The following is a 20,246-nucleotide window of genomic DNA, read 5'->3' on the forward strand; positions in this document are numbered from 1 at the left end:
TGCTCCACAATCTCTAAACTCCAGCTCCCAGCATATGCACCTTCCAAGGGATTTACGTCCCTGTCCAGGGTGTGTATGGCTGTGGCAAGGACTGTCTGATTTTCATTCCATTTAGCTGCCACAGACCATCTGTTTCACTCTCAGCCTTAAATGTTTCTCCTCTGACTCAGACAGTTGCCCCAGTGTGGGGATTGGACCCATGCTTCAGTTCCTCCACCCGCTGAGGGCAGATCCAGTCCAACTAACACTCCTGTTTTTCCCCCTAGTTCCTTCATCCTACTGAGTTCTGTGTGGGCCTATATGTTCTTTTCCGCTGGTCAGGTACTCCTGTCTGCGCTCAGCTGGTGTTCTGCACACACTTCTGTGTTTGAAGGTGTATTCCTGATGTATCCGTGGAGATAGATGTACTCCATGTCCACCTATTCCTCTGCCGTCTTGTTCTCTCTCCTGTCCCAGGTATTGATCTTGGTAAAGGCCTGAACAAAAGAGACAAACATTCTTGCCTTCATGGAGTCAGATTGCACTGCAGGACCTGTGCTTGATCATTTCCAGTGACCAAGAGCTGTCAGTTTAGAAGGGAATAAACCAATTCTTGAGATTTTTATTTATTAACAAACTCTTATGAAACTGAGTTTTAAGAACTTTACAGATATTAACTCATTTGGTGCTCTTTTTAGAAAACATTTGTTTTAATTAATTTATTTTTTAATTGAAGGATAATTGCTTTACATAATTTAGTTGTTTTCTGTCAAACATCAATATGAATCAGCCATAGGTGGACATATGTCCTCTACCCCCTGGAACCTCCCTCCCATCTCCCCTACATCCCACCCCTCTAGGTTGATACAGAGCCCCTGTTTGAGTCCCTGAGACATACAGCAAACTCCCATTGGCTATCTATTTTCCACATGGTAATGTAAGTTTCCATGTTACTCTCTCCATACATCTCACCCTCTCCTCCACTCTCCCCATGTCCATAAGTCTGTTCTCTATGTCTGTTTCTCCATTGCTGCCTTGAAAATAAATTCACCAGTACCATCTTTCTAGATTCCATATATATTCGTTAGTGAAAGTTATGTCGCTCAGTTGTGTCCGACTCTTTGCAACCCTGTAGACTGTAGCCCACCAGGCTCCTCCATCCATGGGATTCTCCAGGAAAGAATACTGGAGTGGGTTGCCATTACATTCTCCAGGGGATCTTCCCAACCCAGGGATTGAACCCAGGTCTCCTGCATTAGAGGCAGATGTTTTAACCTCTGAGCTACCATTTATCTTTCTCTTTCTGACTGACTTCACTCTGTATAATAGGCTCTAGGGTCATCCACCTCATTGGAACTGACTCCAATTCATTCCTTTTTATGGCTGTTAACTCATCTAATGCTCTTAATAATGCAGATGCTATCGCCATCATCCCTCTTCTACAGATGAACAAATTGAGGCACAAAGAGTTTAAGGAATGTCCCAGGGATTTGAGCCCAGCCATCTAGGTTTGTAGTTTGAGTTCATATACTAGGCTACACTGCCAATATTTGGATAGTTTATGTTTATAACTTGGTTCTCTTTTTCCCGATGTTGCTATCTCTTACCCTAAAATGTTTAGCCCATTTGTATTTTAATGTTTAGCCCTTGGGAGGTTCTACTGTATATGCTCATCTACTGGATACAACCAAAGACAATGCCCGACTCTTCTTGCATTATGTGAGTATACAGGATGAGACAGACAGCCCACAAGAAGTGGGCCCCACTATCCCACCACTCTCCCTGCTCACATGAAGGGGCACTGCCTGCACATTTTGTTGTTGTTCAGTTGCTAAGTCATGTCTGACTCTTTGCAACCCTGTGGACTGCAGCAAGCCAGGCTTCCCTGTCCTTCACTGTCTCCAAGAGTTTGCTCAAATTCATGCCCATTGAGTTGGTGATACCACCCAACCATCTCATCCTCTGTCACCCCCTTCTCCTGCACTCAATCTTTCCCAGCATTAGGGTCTTTTCCAATGAGGTGGCTCTTTGCATCAGGTGGCCAAAGTATTGGAGCTTTAACTTCAGCATCAGTCTTTCCAATGAGTCTTCAAGGTTGATTTCCTTTGGAATCGACTGGTTTGATCTCCTTGCAGTCCAAGTGACTCTCAAGAGTCTTCTCCAACATCACAATTTGAAAGCATCAGTTCTTCAGCACTCAGCTTCTTTATGGTCCAACTCTCACAACCATACATGACTACTGGAAAAACCATAGCTTTGACTATAAGGACCTTGGTCAGCAAAGTGATGTCTCTGCTTTTTAATACATTTTAATATATTGTCTGGGTTTGTCATTGCTTTTCTTCCAAGGAGTAATCGTCTTAATTTCATGGCTGCAGTCACTGTTCACAGTAATTTTGGACCCCAAGAACATAAAATATGCCACTGTTTCCACTTTTTCCCCTTCTATTTGCCATGAAGTGATGGGACCAGATGCCATGGTCTTAGTTTTTGAATGCTCAGTTTTGTTTTTTTTTTTTGTTTGTTTGTTTTTTAATTTTTAATTTTATTTTATTTTTAAACTTTACATAACTGTATTAGTTTTGCCAAATGTCAAAATGAATCTGCCACAGGTATACATGTGTTCCCCATCCTGAACCCTCCTCCCTCCTCCCTCCCCATTCCATCCCTCTGGGTCGTCCCAGTGCACCAGCCCCAAGCATCCAGTATTGTGCATCGAACCTGGACTGGCAACTCGTTTCATACATGATATTTTACATGTTTCAATGCCATTCTCCCAAATCTTCCCACCCTCTCCCTCTCTCACAGAGTCCATAAGACTGTTCTATACATCAGTGCTCAGTTTTAAGCCAGCCTTTTCACTATCCTCTTTCACCTTCATCAGTTAAGAGACTCTTTACTTTCTCTTCACTTTCTGCCATTAGGGTGGTGTCATCTGCATATCTGAGGTTATTGATATTTCTCCTGATAATCTTGATTCCAGCTTGACCTTCATCCAGCCCAGCATTTAGCATGATTTACTCTGCATATAAGTTAAATAAGTAGGGTGACGATATACAACCTTGGCATACTCCTTTCCCAATTTTGAACCAGTTTGTTGTTCCATGTACAGTTCTAACTGTTGCTTCTTGACCTGCATATGTTTCTTAGGAGGCAGGTAAGGTGGTCTGAAAGAGATTCCCATCTCTTTCAGAATTTTCTAGTTTGTTCTGATCCACACAGTCAAAGGCTTTAGCATAGTCAATGAAGCAGAAGTAGATGTTTTTCTGGAATTCCTTTGCTTTTTCTATGATCCAACAGATTTTGGCAATTTGATCACTGGTTCCTCTGCCTTTTCTAAATCTAGATTGTACATCTGGAAGTTTTTGTTTCACGTACTGTTGAAGCCTGCACATAGTAGGTGTCAATAAGTAATAACTCTTGCTAATAATTCATAAGTTTCTGGCTCACTGATGCCTGAAATTTCCCAGTTTAGTTTCCTTCTTCTAGCACAAGACTATTCTGTAGGAGAAGAAGCCAATTAGACTTTATTGGACAGGTTTTCAAAATTTTCTCTGAAAGCAGGTTTTAATAATGGGAGAGGACCCCATTTGGTTGATAGGAGAGAGATTGTCATCACCAAGAATTGAAAAATGAGAGAGGAAGTTGGGAACATGGAAAAATTCATGTGGGGTCTTCTTAAAGACTGCCTTCCACCAGAGCCCAAGCAATTAACCAGTCCTTCACCAGAACATAAAACAGGTCTATCAAAATAAGGTTTGTTGCCTTGGGTCTGAAAAAACACAAAACTATGCTGTTCCATCATGGAATAGGAAGTAAGAAGGAGCTAGACAGAAGTTTGAATAGGGCTACAATACTTTGGAAATTTTTCTGAGTTAACTCATCTGTTGATTTAATCCTTTGTTTGAAAGAAAAAAATGTCATATGCGTTCTCCTTTTAAGTGGAATTGTCTCAAAATACCTTCTAACATCAAAGCCCCATGATTTCTGGATTATCACTCATGACTCTTCTTCCTGTCATTGATAAGATTAATGCAGTCAACTAGTTTACTGGTCTCAGAGATCTCTGCCAATGAGGCTCAGCCAAGATGACATCCTTTCTCCTACCCAGTCTTCCTACCTGCAAATTTGGGGTATAGAAAATAAAATTCCTCTTCCATTTCCTTTTCTGCTCTGTCATTCCAAACAAGAGGCTCTTTTGTTCACGTAAATCCTGCGTTAAAGTTTGTCTTCTTTTGCAGATACTTCCAGGATGCTGTTCTGAACACAACTTGCTCCCCTGTCTATTGCTCCCCATTTCAGTCCTAGCTGTATAACCACTACTTATCTAGTAAACCAGTGGACTCAGTGAATATTTCCATTTAGAGTGCTGGTCATAGCTGTTGTTCTTTTTCTTTCTTCTTCTTTTTCTGGCTTCACCATGTGGCATGCAGGATCTTAGTTTCCTGGCCAGGGATTTAACCCAGGCCCCCTGCATTGGGAGCACATGGAAGATTTTAGTTTCCTGATTAGGGATTGAACCCAGGCCCTCTGCATTAGGAGCATGGAATCTTAACCACTGGACCATCAAGGAAGTCCCCATAACTGTTTTAAAACCAAAATAATTATCATAGCCAATGCATAGGTATCTAGAAAGCAAAACCAACAGCTACTTAATGTGGACATTTCCCAAGATTATTTCTATGAATTTGTGAAAGACAGTACCCTTTAAAAATGTTTCACATTACATGATCCTTAATTTTTATTCAACAAAACCTTGAAAGAGTCATACACATCTGCAAGAAGGGTTTTTGAAATTAATAAATTTTGGATTCCTTGACACCCATCCGTGAAACATTACTTTTTCTAAGTAAAGAGTAGTTGGCAAAAATAATCTGAGACGTTTCCCATAATCTTTCAAAGAATTGGTTCAGAATCTGAATCATGGGACCAAATACAGATACTGACAAGTCAGGTGGGTTCCTATTTCATCCAGATGAGTTTGTTTTTCTTTTTCCTGGATGGATATTTTTTAAGTGCCTGCTGGTTATTAGTCAGGGAAGAAGGGTGTTATAGGCCATTAACTTTTTTTAAAAAAAGACACTTCTTCTCTTGAATTTTTCCCGAATGCTTTGGATGGATTTCTGTGGCTTTGGATGGATTATTGGTTGTGTGTATCCTTACGTGATAATCTCCTTTTAGTAGCTTCATTTACATTAGCTATGACTCTGGGGAGCCATAGTGACAGGCCACTGAATTACTCGAGAGAAATTGCTCTTGAAAGTAATCATTGTGAATGAATTTTTATCACTTGGTCTCATCATTTCATGCTGTTTCATCTTTGTTTTTTGCCCCTGACAAAAGTGAAGCACAGAGAGTCCTTTGTTATTATCTCATTTTCCTCAGAAAACTTAATCTTATTAAGATAGCAGTCGATTTACACAAACACCTGAAGAGTATCACGTATACACACACACTCACCCCTGCAGAGTTTTTGAAATGAGTTTCATCTCTTGTGGTGAGCACTGTTTTATTTTACTTTACTCTACCGTATCTCATGTAAATTTGGTTTTCATATAACCTAATCTGTACAATTTTATGTTTTAGGCACAGGGGCTTGTTTTAAACAGGAGAATTGGACTTATTTCAACAACAAAAAAAGTTGAAATGTTAAACTCTTGGGAAGAAAACCTAGAATATAGAAGAAATAACATTCAAAAAGTATTTAACAAGCACTTAATGTCAGGTGCTATTTTAAAAGATTCTTAAAGGGGATTTTTGTTACTGTTTATTTATTAGTTTTACATACTTTCATTTGCCCCCATGAATTTGATGCTACAACTTTTGTTATTTTCCTTATTTTTCAGGTGAGTAAACAGGATTTCAGCAGATAAATAACTTGCCTAAACTCACACAGTTATCAAACAGTGGATCCAGGGTTACAACCCCAAAAGTCTGATTTCTCAATCTTTCTACTACATCCCCTTATATGGTATCTGCTAAGGAACACTAAACTGAGTGGAAAAAATAGAAATTAAAATTCTAGTTAGTTACTACTTACGTGAGATTGTAAAGCTACAGATTATGACTGACCTAGTTGCTGAACTGTTGAAAAGGTTTCTCCGAAAATATAATTTGCCATTTAATCCAAATGAAACTAAGTTCCTACATGGTACCTAAAAACTGGAAGTTCTGGATTTTTTTGTTTTTTGTCTTTTAAAATATCTAAAGAATGGGCCAACAATGAGTAACCATTGGGGAAAACAGACACCAACAGCTGTTTTCTTCAGCAAAATACATTTGTGTTCAGGGTCACATCCAGCTGTACAAAGTCTGAGTTTCGTATGTTAAGAAACTGCTAGAAATTTCGACCAGACTCAATTTTTTAAAATAGAAACTTAAAGTAATAAAAAGTGATTACAAATGTTACTGTTTTTCATTGTTGAGTTTAGTTAGTACTGTTTCCGGATGTCTGCTCTGCATTTACTCCTTTCTGCAGACGGCCGTTGACACCTGCTCTGTCACTGATTCTGCCGAGGCCCCAGGAAGACAGAGGTAAACAGAACAAATGGCTTTCAGAGGTTCTGCTCTGCTGAGGGAAGCACTAATTAATAAACTAAAAAGAATAAGCATGTAATATAACATCAGGAAGTGGTAAATTCAGTGAAGAAAAAAAAAAGTCTGGGCAAAGCAATAGAGACAGGGTAAATAGTGAAGCCTTCTCAGATACAGTGACATTTGAAGGCCTTCTCTGCGGGCTTCCCTGGTGACTCAGATGGTAAAGAATCTGCCTGCAATGCAGGAGACTCTAGTTTGATCCCTGGGTCAGGAAGATCCCCTGGAGAAGGGAATGCCTACCCACTTCAGTCTTCTTGCCTGGAGAATTCCATGGACAGAGGAGCCTGGCGGGCTACAGTCCATGGGGTCACAAAGAGTCGGACAAGACCAAGCGACTAACACATGCCCTTTCTGCGAAGGTCACAGAATCTATACAAAAGGGTAATGGTTCACTTAACAAGGTGAGGCGTGGGAGAGGCCTTTCTGCATGTTCTTAAGATTTGAATGTAAATGCATTGGGTTTTTAACTCTGCCACCACCGGCCTCTCCCCTCAAATAGTCTTTTTAAAGCTCCATTCAGAGTGTAAGTTAATAGTTGCTTTGCAAAGGGCTGGCCCTTTAGGTTTTATTAATGTTTGGTTGTTTTATTTCCCACATGTGGAAAAAGAAACTTGATTTAACCAAATATTTGTGAATTCTTTTTCATCTTACAAATATTGTTAAAATTCCAGTGTGCTTTGATGCAACATTTGATATTTTCATTTCCCCAAGCATTTGCTAATCATCCATTTTGAGAGGAGACAAGGTTTTTCTTCATGGTTTTCAGGAATGGGGTGCTTTGACAAATGTCTTGCTGTTCAATACAAATAAACTTAGTTTGGCTTCAGATTTAATGACAAAATGTTCTCTGGCCTGTGTTTATAAACACACACCTTAAAAGCTAGTCATTTGTAAAAATGAGTAAGGGTCCCAAACTTCATCTTCCACCTAGGTCTCCTTTCTTGAGCCCTTGTTGAGTCAGCTGTTCTTGTTTCCTTGGGATTTCTGACCCTGCATTTGGTTCTCTCCAGTCTAACCACATTGGGAGAGCCCATAAAGCAGCAGTGTATTATGTCATGGATTCCACAGAGCTGCTGCAGCGTTCTTTCCCAACAAAAGTGGTTGCAGCAGCTCTGAGGTCCTCTATAGCTCTGTTTTTCAAAGATTCTCCTGTGTGTCATAGAGGGGCAGCACTTACGATGGAAGGATACAGAGCTGGGACCCAGGCATCCAGAGGTTGAAGGAAAGGTAGGTTTGAGGGTTAAGGAGTTACAGCCCCAGGAAACGGATTACCCCAATGGAATCATAATGGAAATCAGGTGCTCCATACATCTGAGTGGCCTGTACAAGGAAATCTTGCTTCTGTTTAGTATCCATTTCCTTTCCCTTCAGATTGAGTGGGACCTCCCAGGGTGACCAGATAGCCAGAACTGGTCAGTTCAGAGCATTAGAGACCCCTGCCTCAGGATGGGTACCTCTAACCCAGGTCTGTGCTGTGAAACATACTCCCAGGCCTTCGGCTGGACCGTGGGGAGAGAGAAGTTGTCCTTTTGGGAATACTAAGCTGGTATTGTATGTATCTGGGGCTACCAGAGGCTGTTTTGCCACCTCACTGGGGGCAGCCTGTCTGAAAAAGAATCCAGTAGAATGAAAAGCATGTAAGAGGTTGGGGATGCCGGATCACATTCTATCACATCATCTGGTCTTGGATCTAGCTAGTTCTTTTTCTTTCTTTAAACATTTATTTATTTACTTATTTATTTTAGCTGCACTAGGTCTTAGTTGTAGCATGCAAAATCTTTAGTTGCAGCATGAAACTCTTTGTTGCATTGTGTGGGATATAATTTCCTGACCAGGGATTCAACCAGAGCTGCCTGCATTGGGAACATAGAGTCTTAGCCACTGGACCACCAGGGAAGTCCCTGGATCCAACTAGTTCTAAAGCCAGTTTTACTCATGGACTTCTTGGTTCTCTGAGCTCATAAATTTTTGCAATTTGATCTGGGTTTATGTCACTTACAGCTAAAGGACTCCTAATCAGATACTAACGAAGGGAAGACCAAAGACTGGTAGGCAAGCAATCTGTCAAAGCAGAATGAAACAAAAAGATCTAGGTGACCAGTGGCTTGGGATTCACATGACTGCATGTTTTGAAATGATCATAACCAGGCGACAAAAATGCCTAAATAATCCTGATCCTAGGGTAGGGGCTACTTACCCTCTGGCCTATATTTTTGCATGATGACTCTGAGGTTACAGAAATCTAGGATTCAGCTGGAGCTGGAGAAAAAATCTACAGAGGTAGACGTGATCTAGTCCTGGCTGGGGCCATACAAGGACAATTGGAATTATTAGGTGATTCTTCCTATTCCTTTGCTTGATTTCAGGACAAGCCTGGAGTTTCTGTTATTTACTACCTGTGACCATCAGTAAAGTATTTCATGCTTTTTGAGCTTATTTTCCTCTTTGAACTGGAAGAAAGTTCTATTATTACTTGACCCTTGAAGTAGTTCTAGTGTTATCCAAAGTGGGACATTTCATCATGATGAAGGCTTGTTGTTGTTCAGTTGCTAAGTCGTGTCCGGCTCTCTGCGACCCCATGGACTGCAGCACGCCAGGCTTCCCTGTCCTTCACAATCTCCTAGAGTTTTCTTAAACTCATGTCCATTGAGTCAAAAAGATGAAGAGCTAGCCAGCCTCAATTAGGGCTGTTCCAGGCAGATCAGGACCTATGGGACCCCCTTTCTGAGTCATTTCTCCTGGTTCTTTTCCGACTGGGTTTTTCACACCTATTTTCTCCCTTCAATCATTTTTTTTTTATTTTTATTTTTTCAGAAAAAGCATTTTAGGTGATTTCTCTTTTTTTGCTGTGTATACAGCTGGCTACATCATGATGCTACTATGAGTCAGGTCCTGTTTTATATTCACTTTGTCTCATTGCATCTTCCCAGCATTGCTGTGAGGTAAGAATAATTTAGACTTGAGAAACAATCCTAGAGAAGTTGAATACATGTCCTCTGCACTGCCAGGCAGCAGTGGACCTGCCCTACAGAGCAGGCAATCAGAAGCCAGAACCTTTGCTCTGCTCACAGTGCCTGGTTGCCTCTTTGTCATTCAGATGTGCAGATGAGAACAGTCAGCCTCATTTTCCTCTGTAGCATTTTAAAGCCTGGGGGTTCAATAAAAAGGAATGAAATCTTGCTATTGGCGCAACGTGAATGGACCTAGAGTGTATTATGCTGAGTGAAACACGATATAGAAAGATAAATGCTGTATGATTTCACTTACATGGGGAATCTTAAAAAAGCAAAGCAAATGAACAAACATAACTAGACAGAAACAGAGTCATAGATAAAGAGAACAAACAGGTGGTTGCCAGAGGGGAGGGAGTGTGTGGAGGAGAGAAATAGGTGAGGGAGGTTAAGAGGTATGAACATCCACTTGCAAAATAAATGAGCCAAGAGCATGAAATTTACAATGTGGGCAATATAGTCAATAATTATGTAATATCTTAGTATAGGGATGGATGCTAACTAGACTTGTCATGGTGATCATTTGGAAATGCATAGAAATACCAAATCACTATGTCATGTAACAGGGACTACTTCAAATATAAACAAGCAAATAAAATCACAGGAAAGTAGATTAGATTTCTGGGTGCCAGAGGTGGGAGGTGGGGGGAGAGAGAATTGAATGAAGGTGGTCAAAATATAGAAACTTCCAGTTATATAAGTTCTAGGGATGGAATGTACAGCATGGTGAATATAATCAGCACTGCTGTGTGTTATATATGAAAGTTGTTAGGGAGTAAATCTTAAGGGTTCTCATCACAGGAAAGCATTTTCCCCTCTTTCTTTAGTTTTGTATCTGTATGAGATGGTGAATGTTCACTTAACTTATTGTGCTATCATTTCATGATGTATGTAAGTGAAATCACTATGCTGTACACCTTAAACTTATACAGTTCTTAGTGTTTAGTCACTAGGTTGTGTCCAACTCTTTTGCAACCCCATGGGCTATAGCCCACCAGGTTCTTCTGTCCATGGGGTTTCCTAGGCAGGAATACGGGAGTCAGTTGCCATATCCTTCTCCAGGAGATCTTCCTGACCCAAGGATCGAACCCATGTCTACACTGGGGAAGCCCCAAACTTATACAGTACTATATGTCCATTATATCTCTATAAAACTGGAAGAAAAAATATCTGAGAGCTCGTCATTTTCAAAGATAGAGGTAATTTTTTTAAAATCAGAGGTCTCCCTCAAAGTGTTTCCACTGTGCTGCTGAAGGCTGGTGCTTATAAGAAAAAAAAGGAGGCTCCTCTTGAAGTGTTGCTGGAACCTGGTTCTCTGGGCTTGAAGTGGTGATCTTTCCCTAGGTCTCCTGAGGCCCAAGCTCTGCTGTCTGTCACAGAGCCTTCTAGGAGGGTGACAATGAGAGTGAGCTCCTAGTTCCATCTTAAGTGTTCCCTGGAGGCAATGATGTGCTTGTGTGTTTGACACTCAAATGAAACATTTTCTACACCCTCTTCCTCTACCCCCTGAATTTATTTTCAGTAATAATCCTATAATAATCAGTGAAAATTATTCTTTTTCTGATTCATTCTTTAGTTTTTAAGTTCAGTTCAGTCGTGGCCAACTCTTTGTGACCCCATGGACTGCAGCATGTCAGGCTTCCCTGTCCATCACCAACTCCTGGAGCCTGCTCAAACCCATGTCCATCAAGTCAGTGATGCCATCCAACCATCTCATCCTCTGTCATCCCATTCTCCTCCTGCCTTCAATCTTTCCCAGCATTAGGGTCTTTTCCAATGAGTCAGTCCTTGGCATCAGGTGGCCAAAGTTTATTGGACCTTCAGCTTTAGAATCAGTCCTTCCAATAAATATTCTGGACTGATTTCTTTTAGGATTGACTGGTTTGATCTCTTTGCAGTCCAAGGGACCCTCAAGAGTCATCTCCAACACCACAGTTCAAAAGCATCAATTCTTTGGCACTCAGCTTTATTTATGGTCCAACTCTCACATCCATACATGACTACTGGAAAAACCAGAGCCTTGACTAGATGGACCTTTGTTAGCAAAGTAATGTCTCTGCTTTTTAATATGCTGTTTAGGTTGGTAATAAATTTTCTTCCAAGGAGCAAGCGTCTTTTAATTTCATGGCTGCAGTCACCATCTGCAGTGACTTTGGAGCCCCCAAAAATAAAGTCTCTTACTGTTTCCCCATATATTTGCCATGAAGTGTTGGGACCGGATGCCATGATCTTCATTTTCTAAATGTTGAGTTTTAAGCCAGCTTTTTCACTCTCCTTTTTCACTTTCATCAAGAGGCTTTTTAGTTCCTCTTCACTTTCTGCCATAAGGGTGGTGTCATCTGCAAGTCTGAGGTTTTGATATTTCTCCCAGCAATCTTTAGTTGTAAAGCAAATGTAAAGCAAATCTTTAGTTGTAAAACAAATGTCAATTCTATAAAGAAAGGAAATTATACTTTTAATGATACTGTGGAAGCTTGGAAAAATATTTCAGGTATTAAAAATTCATGCTTAAAAACCAAAAATATTACACCTTGCACTTCATGCTGCTTCACTGTTCGAAATTTTATATACAAATTAAAATTTCAAGCCATCCCACCAAATGACACATTTAACGCAACTCCAAAGTCTCTGTCTTTACAGTTATTGTATTATTTTTGCTGATTTTGAATCCGTGCTTGAAATCAGGAATACATGGTACCAAAGTACCACACAGACTAGGGCCATGAATTTGCTCCTGAGTCTGTGTAAGTTGAAGGCTGACTGAATGCCTGGATGTTTTCCACAATCGTTTTTTATGTCAGAGTAAATTAAATGATAAATAATGAAACTGTACTAATTTGAAGCTTCAGTTCAGTTCAGTTCAGTCGCTCAGTCGTGTCCGACTCTTTGCAACTTCATGAATCGCAGCACACCAGGCCTCCCTGTCCATCGCCAGCTCCCAGGGTTGACCAAAACTCTTGTCCATTGAGTCGATGATGCCATCCAGCCATCTCATCCTCTGTCGTCCCCTTCTCCTCCTGCCCCCAATCCCTCCCAGCATCAGGGTCTTTTCAAATGAGTCAATTCTTCGCATCAGGTGGCCAAAGTACTGGAGTTTCAGCTTTAGCATCATTCCTTCCAAAGAACACCCAGGGCTGATCTCCTTTAGAATGGACTGGTTGGATCTCCTTGCAGTCCTCCTGCCTTCTTCTCCTGCCTTCAATCTTTCCCAGCATCAGGGTCTTTTCCAATGAGTCAGTCCTTGGCATCAGGCGGCCAAAGTATTGGAGTTTCAGCTTCAGTATCAATCCTTCCAATGAACATACAGGGTTGATTTCCTTTAGGATTGACTGGATTGATCTCTTTGCTTTCCAAGGGACTCTCAAGAATCTTCTCCAGCATCACAGTTCGAAAGCATCAATCCTTTGGCACTCAACCTTCTTTAGGGTCCAACTCTCACAATCCATACATGACTACTGGAAAAACCATAGCTTTGACTATCTGGATCTTTGTTGGCAAAGTTATGTCTCTGCTTTTTAATACCTTGTCTAGGCTTGTCATAGCTTTTCTTCCAAGGAGCAAGCATCTGTCTACATGACAGCAGGCAAAGGAAATGTGCAGACAGAGAGGATGCTTTCTGGCTGTGTTTCCAGGGTGACGGCCGCACAGGAGGAAAAGTGAAATGTGCAGGCGAGAGTAGGAGAAAGCTGTGTTGCGTGGGAAAGCAGCCATCATAACACCAGCAACACTGATTTGGAAACTAGAACCACTGCACACAGCGTACAGATAAAGCCAATGAAGCCTGAGAACAAAAACCACCCAACAAGAGAAAGCGCGGCTACAGCGGATGTTTCACATGACAACTCAGAACCAGATGACTGACCCCGGCAGCAGAACAGGAGCAACATGAGAAATGGCCGAGACCTGCACATTTTGACTCCTGGACTTGAGTCCAGACCTGTGTCAGAAGAATTAGTGACCAAAGGAAACTATCTTTGGTTTAATTATATAAGTAAGAATATAACTAATTTTATAGTTAGCCACATATGTTTAAGATCTTAATTTGTCTTTAGTTAAATCATAGTATATTAGATTCAATCCTTTGACATTGCAAATATGCACTTTTTTTAACTTAGAAAAACTATAATTTTGCATGGTTCAAGCTCATAGATCTGAAGATATTCTTTTTTTTTTATTGGAGGACAATTGCTTTACAATGCTGTGGTGGTCTCTGCCATACAGCAATGTGAATCAGTTATAATTACATATATACCCCATCCCTCTTGTGCCTCCCCCATGCCATTCTACCCTTCAAGGTCATCACAGAGCACCAGGCTCGGCTCCCTGTGTTCCACAGCAGCTTCCATCTAGTTATATATTTTACACACCATAGTGTATATATGTCAAGGCTACTTTTTCAATTTCTCTTACCCTCTGCTTCCCATGTTATGTCTACCAGACCATTCTCTATGACTGTGTCTCCATTTCTTCTCTATAAAGAGGTTCACCAGTACTATTTTCTAGATCCCATATGTATGCACTAATCTGTGGTATTTGATTTTCTGACTTACTTCACTCTGTATAACAGGCTTTAGGCTCATCCACCTCACTAAAACTGACTCAAATTTGTTCCTTTATGTGGCTGAGTAATATTCCATTATGTGCCACAAGTTGTTTATCCATTTATCTGTCCATGGATATATAGGTTGCTTCCAGTCCTGGCTATTGTAAATGGTGCTATAATGAACATTGGGGTGCATGTGTCTTTCTGAATTGTAATTTTTTTCAGGCTATATGCCCAATAGTGGGATTGCTAGATCATATGGTAATTTTATCCCTAGTTTGTTAAGGAATCTCCATAATGTTCTCTATAGTGGCTGTACCAGTGCAGACATTTTGGTTTTCTTTTGAAGTCTATGTTGGAGACCCAAGGAGAACTTTAGCCTTTACTAAGATTCCTCCCTTCTCCTGGAGTTTGTAATTTATGAATTTGATGCCATCTGGGGAAGTGACAAACCCATGGTGTCCACCCTGCCTCTGCCCTGGAGGTGAAATGAAGTTGGGGAGAAAGGAAAGTTCCAGCATTGGATAAGCTGAAGGAGGTGGTTGTAGCTTCTGTACATGTTTATTTCTTTTTATTGCTTTGTTTTTTATTTCTAACTCATTTGACTTGGGGTTCCAGATTTGTTTTTCTCTTTGTAAACTAGATTTTGAAATTATTATCTGGCCAATCTGTTTGCTTCTCTTAAATGAAACATAAACTGGCTCATTTTAAATTTCAGGTACTTTAGATTTGATTCTACTATTCATCTCCTTTTGGCCTTGGCAATAAATTTTTTGCTGCCAAGAAGAGAGAAGCTTTGCTGTTTTGAATCTTTTTCTTTAAAAGAATGTGCATTTGAGTATTAAAAAGAATTCTCAGTTTTTAATAGTTTGATTTCTTTCTTCTCATCTTATGTCTACTTTGTTTATTCTCATTCTTTCCTATGACTCCACATTTATGCTACCTTTTATTTCTTTTCATATTCTCTACTTCCACAAGGAACTCAAGATGAGATACTATCTGTTCCTGTCTCAAAATTTAAAAGAAAAAGTGTGGGATCAGGCTGATTCTTGTGAGTCTCTGGCATAAATGATCATGGTGCATTAGATAATGACCCTTTGTTGGCCAATCAATAATTATTGAGTGTCTAGTTTGTGCAGAATCCTGTACACACAATAGTGTGGGTAATAATGGGAACACATTTCATGGGAGACATTGAAATATTTATGGACATGGGCTTCTTTGCTACAATTGCTTTCAAGATCCATTTATAATGGACTCATATTTGGAATGGAAGGAAGCTTGAGACTCTCCGAAAGGTCTGATGCAGTGCCTTCTTAATGAATCTAACCGTTACGAAGCTTGGCATTATCTGTATATCCATCACGGTGTACCACTGGTGATGCCATGCTGCGTAAGGCATGCGGGTTAATAGGTAGACAGTTGTTCTGAGGGTGGGGAAGGTTCTGCCTTAGAGAGTATTCTCTCCTCACCACACCTCTGTCATACTACTAAAATGCCTTCTTCTCGAGGATTATCTTAAAGGTACATTCTTCTGCATGGTATTTTATTACCTCGAAGAGGTGCTTCTCAGCTCACCACACATTAAACAGAGCAAGTGGTCTGCTTCACATGGCAGGAAACAAGGCCATGAACAATCAGGACCAAGGATGATTTGACTTTTTTATTTAGTATATAGGTTTATTTTGGAACCATGCACATGCTTTACATAGTTTAGCAAATGAAATAGAAGTAAGACTTTGACCTCAGAGAAGTCGCTTGGGAAAGAGCTTAAAGAAAGGTCACCTTGAACTGCTCTTGGGAAGAAAAAAAAAAATGTCAGGACCTTCAACAAACAAGGGTAGTGAGAAGGAGGAACAGATGCCAAAAAAGGGAACTGAAGCAACAGCACCGAAGCATCCACTCTTGTTGCAATTTAGCTTTGGGCCAACCTGAGCAGGGAAGATGTGTGAACAGCGCAATAACTTGCTGGAGTGCTTGGGGAAGCTTTGATTGGCCATCTAGTTGGGGAGACCCACATGCAGACACCAGCTCATCCAGGCTTGCCTAGGACTTCCCTGGTTTTAACACCAAGAGACCCACATCCCCAGGACCCCTTAGTCTCCACGTGCCCCTACCTCATACCCCATATACTGAGAATACCACCATCTTTCTCACAAATGGCCAGGAAATCTTCGTGAAAGTCATTGTTATATGAGCTACGTGAAATAATATGATCCAAATTCAAATCTTTTGTTTTTTTCCTGAGGTTTGGGCCCGTCCTTGCAGGTTATACTGTCTTTTTTTTTGGAAAGCATTAGCCTTTCCTTCTGGTAGAACATTACCTCACCTCCTCACTCCCCATAATTGTTTTCCTCTTTAATTTTAGAAACGGATTCATTCTAGGAATATCACCTCTTAAAGATATTTTTTGTCGCTATGTGAGCAGATTCTCAGAGGGCTCTAACAGGGATTGTGAAGCTGAGATATTCCAGAGGTGTCATTCTCACTAGAATCCAACAGTGGCCACCTATTTCCACGTGGAGATGAGTGTGAAATGTGCTGTGACTTCAGGGACGTCGGGTCCTTGGTCCCAGGAGATAAGCAGTTAGTGATTTTCTCCCAAGAAGCATAGACTGTTTCAAGAAGCACAGCATTTATAAAATATGTGCTTGCCTTTGTCCTGACAAGTCTTTGTTTAAGTTATAGTTTACAGAAAGACATTAAATCCCGGTTATAATCTTATATGTTTACATGAATCTGTGGCGATATCATAAAATCATTTATACATTTCATAACTGCAGAATGTTTTTAGAAAATTTAAGCCAGATTAAATAATTCACTAAAAGATCATCTGGGTGAAATCTAATACATTCTACTACCTGAAAATATGTATAATAAAATTCCATCCCATGCAAATTGTTTGCTACAAGATAGTCAAATACTAATGTCCTTAACATGAAAGACAATGGAAACATTCATAAATTAGGATTTTGCTCATAAAGTCAACTTTCATTAATTCGATTAACAGTGGAAAGAAAATGCATTGTTTTGTTTTAAGCTGAATTATAGTTAAAAGTTGACAAAAAGTGGTACAAAACTCAGTCAGTTAAAAATGCATCCCATATTTAGAAACACAATTACTATTGAAAAGAGATCATCCCAAAGTAGAAAATTAATATAAGTCACTAAGTTTAGCAACATTAGACATTACATAAACTCTTGGTGAGGGGAATATGTGTGAAGTGGGGTGACTAGCTGTAAGGTTTTGATCTGTCAAAATAATCTACCACTGTTGGTGTTTCTCAGCTGAGCACTTTTTTATTCAAATATTTGAATAGTAAGAATCCTAATAACTACAAGCATATTGATTTCTGTGTGAAACATGTAAAGTTTACTGGGTTTGCTGGTTTTTACTTACATATAAAATCTCGTTTAAATCACCTAACAATCATATGAGGTAGGTACAGCTATAATTCCTTCACATTTACATCTTGAAGTCTAGGTGGTACCTACAAAGGTACATATTGTGTGGCGCACACCTTCTGAATTAGTGTCTCTGAAAGTAAGCTCAGGAATCCTCATTAACAAGTTCCCAGATAATCCAGATGCCCTTGAAATGTGTGTGTGTGTGTGTGTGTGTATGTGTATGTTTTGATAGCTCAGTCATGCCCATCTCTTTGCAACCTCATGGACTGTAGCCCACCAGGCTCCTCTGTCCATGGAATTCTCCAGGCAAGAACACTGGAGTGGGTAGCCATTCCCTTCTCCAGAGCATCTTCCTGACTCATGGATCGAACCCAGGTCTTCTGCATTTCAGGTAGATTCTTTACTGTCTGAGTCACCAGGGAAGCCCTAGTAATTAAAGGTGTGTTATAACCATTGTTGTTGTTTTTCAGTCACTCAGTCATATCCGACTCTTGTGACCCCATGAACTGCAGCATATCGGGCTTCCCTGTCCTTCACTATCTCCTGGAGCTTGCTCAAACATCTACTGAGTCAGTGATGCCATCCAACCATCTCATCCTGTCATCCTCTTCTCCTGGCCTTCAGTCTTTCCCATTATCAGGGTATTTTCCAGTGAGTCGGCTCTTTTTATTACTCTCTAGTGGCTTCCAAGAATTAGGCAGTACCTTGCTCTCATTTTCAGCCAGAGCAGATACACTCGTTTCTCAAATTAGTCTATGGTGTAGAACAGTTCTGAACATGAGAAGAAACTTTTGTTAATAGAACTCATACAAAATTTGGACATAGGAAGTATGAGAGAGAGGGAGAGTTCATTTCTGATTCTCAATCTCCTCCTACAAATGCCATTCCTGGTAAAGTTTATGAAGAAGTTGACACTGAATTGTTTGAATATCTTTGTAAGAATATCATCTAGGAGGTTTATTTAAAGACAAGAAACACATGGAGCTAAAGAGAGCTCAAGAGCAGACTTAGTGGAGAGACTGGTTAATGTAAGGTCAGAGAGTTTGGGCAGAAAAGCATGTTCCTTTATGTGGCTTGGAGAAGTGGAACAAGTGTTTTGAAACCAGGGTTTTGAGAAATATTTCATAGTGTGGAATAGCTTTCTTTTTAAAAAACAAACTGAAGTAAATATTTACTGGCCTTTCCCCCCCACCCCCACAAACACATATTTACTGTCATATAAACCTGAACTTCCAAACTTGAATTTCTGGATATACCAACAAGGGTGAAAGTGCATTTTGTTCAACATGGTCTTTTAGGAACTGCCACCTCTCATTTTATTGCCATTTATAGTGCAAAATCCACTGCTTACCTGCCTGCCTCTCTCCTTCCTCATTCCTCCTGCCAGCCTGTTTTTCCTCATTTCTTTTTTTCCCTGTTCTTTGTCCCCTCTTTTCCCCCTCTCTCACACTTTTTCGTTTGGTTCTTCTCTCCCCTCTTCCCCCCCTCCCCCGCCTCACATTTTTTCGTTTGGTTCTTCTCTCTGAATCTCACCCTTTCTCCAGTCACATGGCAGCTCCTCATCTCATCTTGCCAGCCTACTCCAGCCTGTAATAATGTCTCCTTTTCCTGACTCATCATATTACTAAATGTCTGCACCAAAGACTTTGGCTCATGGTTATTCTAACACACTGTGTTGTCCAGTTGTATTTCATGTATAAATCCAGTTCCCTCAACTAGATCCTAAATGTTTGAGGCCCAGAAAGAGAACATACATTAATTTTACATTTTCAACAAGAGTACCTAACCAATGTTCAGGAAATATACAGTATTTTGAATCACATGAAATTTTTTCCCACTTTCAAAGTCAAATGTATTGCTTTCCTTGTTCTTATCCTGCCATGCTTATTTTAACTTGTAACTCCTTTGACAGGCTGAGGGAGGAAAAAGGAGTTAATAATCACAATCAAGTTATTCATTTGTGGAAAGCAAAGTGTTAAAGAATATTACTATTTATTTATTTATGAAAGAATATTTATTCTTCTATCAAGGAATAAAAAAATAACTAATAAATTTAATTTAGACTGAAAATTTGTTCTCAGTTCACACAAGGAAAGTGAAGACAGTTATATTTCAATTAATGTTTAAAAGTTGAATGACAATAGGCAGCAGTCAGCAGATAGATCCCAGATACTACCTAGAGAAGCTACAGGTTGGCAAGATAAGTTTCAGCTCAATGAAGTAGCCATGTGAAATGAAGAAAGAACTTTGATTTATAAAAACGCCTTTCCTACTAAATTTGATCATTGCTTACATTTGATATGAAGACTTTTTATGTAATTATTAGATGTTGCATACTGAGATTAGCCATATTGTGGAACATGTCTGTATGATTTTCCCCTTTATAGTCAAATAATGCTTTTTAATAACAATAAAACATTACCAAAGGAGAGTAGAGCCCCAGAGGAGAGTAGACAGTGATAACAGCCAAAGGACAAGAAGTTAGCAGGCTTCCAGTGAACTTACTGAGTGAGTGTAAGATTTTTAGAAAACACATTTTCAATAAACACTGGAAATATATGAGATCAGATTTGTTCATGATTCATTTCCCAGTGTTATGAGATAAGCACAAGCTGGGGTATAAGAGAACTTCAGTTCAAGCCCTATTTATCTGCTTTCTGGCTGTGAGAACTTGGGCCCAATACTTAATGCATTTGAATATTAATTTC

General features: G+C 40.0%; 1 long non-coding RNA gene across 1 annotated transcript; it reads right to left on the reverse strand.

Annotated features, from left to right (window-relative positions):
• Window positions 1-248: 248 nt before the first annotated feature.
• Window positions 249-4,404, reverse strand: LOC129641755 (uncharacterized). Its single transcript, XR_008709415.1, has 2 exons — window positions 4,100-4,404; window positions 249-476 (listed from the first exon to the last, which is right to left on the reverse strand). It is a non-coding gene; the product is annotated as an uncharacterized LOC129641755 (long non-coding RNA).
• Between the last annotated feature and the right edge of the window lie 15,842 nt (window positions 4,405-20,246).

Source organism: Bubalus kerabau, chromosome 1 (genome assembly GCF_029407905.1).
Source record: "Bubalus kerabau isolate K-KA32 ecotype Philippines breed swamp buffalo chromosome 1, PCC_UOA_SB_1v2, whole genome shotgun sequence".
In the NCBI taxonomy this organism is placed as follows: Eukaryota; Metazoa; Chordata; class Mammalia; order Artiodactyla; family Bovidae; genus Bubalus; species Bubalus kerabau.